The sequence below is a fragment of the Tupaia chinensis genome, unplaced genomic scaffold (assembly GCF_000334495.1).
Source record: "Tupaia chinensis unplaced genomic scaffold, TupChi_1.0 Scaffold146650_1, whole genome shotgun sequence".
In the NCBI taxonomy this organism is placed as follows: Eukaryota; Metazoa; Chordata; class Mammalia; order Scandentia; family Tupaiidae; genus Tupaia; species Tupaia belangeri.
Genome location: NW_006206507.1, coordinates 245,327 through 252,516, shown reverse-complemented (window position 1 = coordinate 252,516; position 7,190 = coordinate 245,327).

Here is a 7,190-nt window from a genome sequence, read left to right as displayed (position 1 = left end):
GCTGAAATTGTAACTCCCTATGTGATGGGAGGTAGAGCCTTTGGTAGGTAATTGGTAGATAATTGTCTTTACCAGCACCTGACCATGCTGACACCGTAATCTCAGACTTCAGACTTTCTGAACTGTGAGAAATAGATTTCTATTGTTTATAAGCCACTCGGTCTTAGTACCAACTAAGTCAAAAGGGAATGGAGGAGGAATAGTGAAGAGCAGGTGTTGAGAAATCAGAGAAAATTAAAATCTGAATTGAGTCCAGCTACCTGGTTGTATAATATGAAACAAATCATTTGACTGTTCTCACAGTTTGGGTTTCCTCCACTGCAAAAAACAAAAACAAAAACTCATGAAGGCAATAATTCTCAATTTACTAGGTTTACTTGATTAAATGAGTTAAAATAATATGTGTGAAAATGCTTTGGAAACTTACAAACTTTTTTATCTTTTTGACAGAAAATTATAATTAGTAGTTAATGTCACTTTAAAGTAGAAATGTATATCTAAGAAGTGATATTTGTTCTGTTTTTAATCCAAATTATAACATTTGCATTAACTGACTAAGAAATAATCCTTCTTAGTAATGTTAATGAGAGTAACAGGCAGGATGTCTAAAATCATGGTATTTGCCCTGGATTACCCAGAATCCATCGCTTCATCCATCCCAGATGTACATTAATTCATTCATTCATTTAGCAAACATATTTATTGGATGCTCCTTTTTTTGGGTTTGTTTTAGATCAATTCTAGGCAGAGATTCTTAACAGAATTTGAAGATAGACTCTAAAGAATCTCTGAACCTCCTTAACTTGTATGAAGAGGAAAGTGGGGTGAGTTCTGCTATCAGATTCTCAATGACTCTGTGAAACTCCTTCTTCACCAAAAAAAAAAAAAAAAAAAAACAGTCTAAGAAAAGCTGCTTTAGGGATGTGCGAAGTAAAGCAATATAAAAACCTGATACAATAATGTGTGATGATCATCTAAATAGGAAACTGCAAATTAAACTGACAGCAGACTCCCTATTAGCAACAACAGATGCTGCAGGATAAAGAATAGTATCCTCAAAATGCTGAGAAAAAATAAATATTAACTTAGAATATTAGGTTGTTGGGCAAGTTATGATGTATTTTTCTGTGTTTTTCTATGCAAAAGTCTGTCATAACTCCCCTGATGACCCAATAATACTCCAATCTTGATTATTCAAGTATGGGTTAGATAAAGAGGGAAAGAAACGAAGATTGAGAGCACTAACTAATTTTAAGCCTTCACCAAAAAGACTCACAATGGATATATGTTAGCAAATAGTAATTTTAACTGAAAAATAAGAAGCGTGGTACAAGAAGGAATGAAGAACAAAGAAATCTGTAAAATTGTCTGCAACTCTAAGTAACATTGCTCTTTTAAGAATGTAAGATCAATTAAGGGTTGTTCAAATAACAAGAAAATATGAACAGGATACTGAGGATAGAATTCAAAGAAGTGGGAGAAGATGAAATTATAAAGTCCAAATCATTGTATTCTTTAGGAGGAAGAGAGAGACAAGTTCATTTTAGAACTTAAGCAAGTATGCTTTAAAATTTTATGAGTAACTCAAAGAACAAGAAAAAAGTGTATAATCTCAAAAAGAAAGAAAGATAAGTAAAAGGGGATTAAAGAACATTAAATTTATATAATAAGAAGCGGCAGAGACTTGGGCCTGGTCTTGGCAGGCCTCCTCTCATTAGTGTACCCCAGGCCCCAGAAGTAACTTTGAACTTTCATCACTCTGTCGGCCTGTGCTCTAGTGGCCTGTGTTTGCCCCAATCACCTGGAGACTCGGGCCTAGTCTCAGCAGGCCTCCTCTTGTGAGTGCACTCTCAGGCCCCAGGAGTAACTTTGGAACTTTCCATACACCAGCCTGTGCGCTGTGCCTAATGCAGTGGATGATTTAATCCTCTTCACTAAGCTATATTTCTTCAGCTTGCTATCACCTCATCAAGAGCTAAAAGTTTGACGGAAGAGTCAAACACCTGAAGGTACCCATAACTGCTCTGATCTGGGAGACACAGCCCTCCAATAGGAACACACCTGAGGACTAAGGGTGAAATTTCCTCTTCCAATGCTACAGAATCGAGTCCAATAAACAGGAAAAAGTGAATACTGGAACAAATGACCAAAAACCAGCACAGATCTCAAAGAAACATGTGAAAACAAGAGGGTAATTCTCTCCTGGGTGAGTGTAATAGGCCCTCATCAATAAAGGACACCACAGCGGAATACACAGAAATATCAAAAAAAGAAATAAATCCAAATATGCATAGTGACAAAACTCAATGAGACGCAAGAGAAAACAGACAATCAGTTCCAGGAAATGAGAAAATCATTTCACCCCATGAAAGAAAAAGACATCCTAAAAAAGAATCAACAAGAAATTCTGGTAATGAAGAATACTAGAAATTAAAATCTCTTCTAGAAAGTATTGGCAGCAGATTGGACCATGCAGAAGAAAGAATTTCTGACCTTGAAGACAAAGTTTTCAACATATACCAAACCACCAAAAAAAAAAAAAAAAAAGAAAAACTACATGCTTATTTCACTATAGAAATCTTTATGTCAAAACTTCACATTTAATACACAGTAAAACTCCTTTCAGAACTGAACGTTGAAGTAGAGCAACACTGAATATCACAAGTTCTTCTAGGTCCAAAGTTAAGTTAGTGGAAGTATATATATATATATATATATATATATATTTGGAGAGGTTTTTGCTATAGGGCACGTGCTCTCGCCAGACGGACAGAGAGAGACAGAGAGACAGAAAGCAAGAAATCACCCCCCAGGAGGGATGGCCACGCCACAATCCCTTCTCCTCCATTCTCCTCTTGGGGTCTTGTGCACGCACACACACGCGCCCGGCATGAGTTTTAAGCCACCAGGTCCAGGATGCAAACCGCGGTTGACTACGTGGGAGTCCAGCAACATAGCCATTACACTAACTGCTGGTCTCAAGACAGACAATATTTTTTTTTAAGAATTGTTTTTATTTAACTTTTTAAAATTTATTTTTATTATTTTAATATTTCCAGAGAGAGAGAGAAAGAGGGAAAGTGAGAAACCAAGTCCAGAATTTGAACTGTGGTTGGCCCCGTGGGAGTCTAGTGCCCTTAACCACCATGCCATCTGCTGGCCCCCAGACAATATTCTAAGAATGGCAAGGGAGAAATGTCAATTTACTTATAAATATTATCCCACTAAGTTGACATCAGACCACTCAGCTGAAAAAAATGCAGCCAAGGGAAGAATGGGAAGATGTATTCAAAACATTAAAAGAAAAACAATTTCAACCAAGAATACGATACCCAGCAAGATTATCCTTCAAATGAGAACAAATAAAAACATTCTTAGATAAACAAAAGCTGAAAGAATTAATCAATACCAGACCAGCTCCATAGGAAGTACTGAGGGGAGTATTGTATCAGGATAACTAAAGAGAAACAAACAGAAATAAGAGAACGAAACAAGCAAACAAACAAAAACCCCCAAAAAACGGAGAAAATGGCTAACAAAATGACAGGGATAAGTTCGAATATATCAGCAAAAACATTGAATGTTAATGGATTAAATTCTCTCAATAAAACACACAGACTGGCTGAATGGATACAAAAACAAAAGCCATCTATATGCTGCTTACAAGAAATACACCTCACTGATAAAGACATACATAGACTGAAAGTGAAGGGCTAGAAAAAGATATTCCTTACAAACGGAAACCAAAAAAAAGTACTGGAGTTGTGATACTGATATTAGATATAATAGACTTTAAGATGAAAAATGTAAAAAGAGACAAAGAAGGACATTATATAGTACTAAAAAGACTTGTTCACCAAGAAGATATATGACTTATAAATATTTATACGCCGAACACTGGATCACCTAAATCCATCAAAGAGTGACTGTTAGATCTCAAGGGAGGGATAGACTGCAATACAATAATCTGGGGGATCTTAACACTCCACTACCTCCTCTGGACAGATAATCTAGACAAAATGTAAACAAAAAGATACAAGATCTAAATGATACCATACATGAAATGGACTTGACAGACATCTACAGAATATTTCACCCAGCTACCACAAAATATGCATTTTTCTCAACCTCAGATGGAACATTTTCAAAGATTGACCACATGATAGGGCACAAAACAAGCCTCTACAAATTCAAATGTATAGAAACTATATCCAGCAACTTTTCTTGTGACAATGGAATCAAACTTGAAATCAACTACAGAAAGAGCCCTCAAAAGTACACAAACACGTGGAAACTAAACAACCTACTCCTGAATGACCTCACAGCTACAGAAGAAATTAAGACTAAAATTAAGACTATCAAAAGGTTCATAGAGGGGGAACCAGCAGTTAGCGTAATGGCTATGTCGCTGGACTCCCACGTAGTCGACCGCGGTTCGTGTCCCAGACCCGGTGGCTTAAAACTCACGCCGGGCGCGTGTGCATGCGTACCCAAGATCCCGAGAGGAGAATGGAGGAGAAGGGATTGCGGCGTGACCATCCCCCCTGGGGGGTGATTTCTCGCTTTCTGTCTCTATGTCTCTCTCTGTCTGTCTGGCGAGCGCACGCGCCCTACAGTGAAAATCTCTCCAAAAAAAAAAAGGTTCATAGAGGGACCAGCAGTTAGCATAATGGCTATGTCACTGGACTCCCATGTAGTTGACCGCGGTTCATGTCCTGGACCCAGTGGCTTAAAACTCTCACTGGGGGCGTGTGCATGCGTGCCCAAGATCCCAAGAGGAGAATGGAAGAGAATGGAGGAGAAGGGATTGCAGCATGACCATCCCCCCTGGGGGGTGATTTCTCGCTTTCTGTCTCTATGTCTCTGTCTGTCTGGCGAGCACATGTGCCCTATAGCGAAAACCTCTCCAAAAAAAAAAAAATTCCATGAGAAAAGAAATAATAAAGACTTGAGAAGAAATTAATGCAATAGAAAATAAAGGAACTATACAGAAAATAAATTTGACCAAATCTGGTTCTTTGAGAAGAAAACAAAATCAACACATCATTAACTAGATTAATCAAGAACAGAGAAAGGAACCAGAAGAATCAAATCAGCAGGGAAACAGGTGTTGTTATAATGGACATAACGGAAACACAAAATATCACCAGAGAATAGTATATGCCAACAAGCAAGAGAATTTAGATGAGATGGACAAATTTCTGGACATGTATAACTTAACAAGATTGTACTAGGAAGGAATAAAAAGTCTGAATAGACCCATAAGAATCAATGAGATTGAATCAGTAATAAATAGTCTCTCAACAAAGAAGAATCCAGGTCCCAATGGCTTTACATCTGAATTCTACAAAACTTTTAAAGAACTAGCCACCAATTCTCCTCAAACTATTCCTAAAGATTCAAAAGGAACGAACCTTTCCAAATTCATTCTATGAAGCCTCTATCATCTTAATTCCAAAACCAGACAAGGACATGACAATAAAAGGAAACTTTAGGCCAATATCCCTGATGAATACGGATGCAAAAATTCTAAAGATACTAGCAAATCATATTCAATAACATATTAAAAATATTATACACTATGACCAAGTAGGCTTTATTCCAGGGATGCAAGGATGGTTCAGCATACAAACACACAAAAAATGTAATACATCACATTAACAAAAGGATAGATAAAAACCATATGATCATATTAATTGATGCAGAAAAAGCATTTGATAAAATACAACATCCCTTCATGATTAAGACTCTCAGCAAAATTGGCATAGAAGGGACATTCCTCAACACAATTAAAGGCATCTATGACAAACCCACAGCTAACATCATTCTGAATGGGGAAAAGCTGAAAACATTTCCACTCAAAACTGGAACAAAACAAGATTGCCCACTTTTCCCATTCCTTTTTAACATAGTGCTGGAAGTTCTAGCCAATGCAATCAGACAAGAGAGTCAAATAAAAGGCACCCAAATAAGAAAATAAGTGAAATTATCTCTATCTGCACATGATATGATGCTGTATGTAGAAAATCCAAAAGGATCCACAAAAAAATTTCTGGAAGTAATAAATGAATATAGTAAAGTAGCAGGATACAAAATCAATGTACAAAAATCTATAGCATTTTTATATACAAACAATGGGCAAACTGAGACAGAATTGAAGAAAGCAATCTTATTTACAATAGCCACAAAACCAATAAGATATCTAGGAATAAACATTACCAAAGACATTAAAGATCTCTACAAGGAAAACTATGAAACACTTAAAAAGGAGATTGAAAATGACACAAAATGTGGAAGAATATCCCAGGTTCCTGGATTGGAAGAATTAATTTCATTAGGATGTCAATGCTACCAAAATTAATCTACAAATTCAATGCAATTCCAATCAAATTATCAGAGATCTTCCTTACAGAACAGAAAAACAATCATAAAATTTGTCTGGAATCATAAAAGGCCCTGTATCACCAAAGAAATACTGTACAAGGAAATAAAGTAGAAGGCATCTCACTTCCTGTCCTCAAAATATATTACAAAACTGTGATAATTAAAACATCATGGTATTAGCACAAAAATGGGCAGTAGACTAATGGAACAGAATCGAGAATCCCCAAATAAATCCCCCAAAACAGCCAACTGGTCCTTTCGAAGGGGCACAAGACAATCCAGTGGGAAACAGAATATCTCTTCAGCAAATGGTACTAGGAGAACTGGATATCAACCTGCAGAAGAATGAAACTGTACCCCTCTCTCTCACCACTAACAAAAATCAAGTAAAAATGATTGATGATCTAGATATAAAACCTTAAGCTATAATAATGCTGGTGGAAAACACAGGGAAAACTCTTGGAGTCCTTGGAGTAGGCAAAGATTTCTTATGGAAGACCCCCAAGGCATAGGCAGTAGTCTCAAAATAGACAAATGGGACTATTTTAAGCTGAGAAGCTTCTGCACAACTAAAGAAATAACAAAGTGAAGAGACAACCATCAGAATGGGAGAATATATTTGAAACTATACCTCAGATAAGGGACTGATAACCAAAATATATATAGAACTCAAGCAGCTTTCCCACAAAAAATAAAAAAATCAATCCTATTAAAATATGGGAAAATGAACTGAACTGACAACACTCCAAAGAAGACATGCAAAATGACAAAAAGCATATGAAAACATGCTTCACACCTCTTATCAT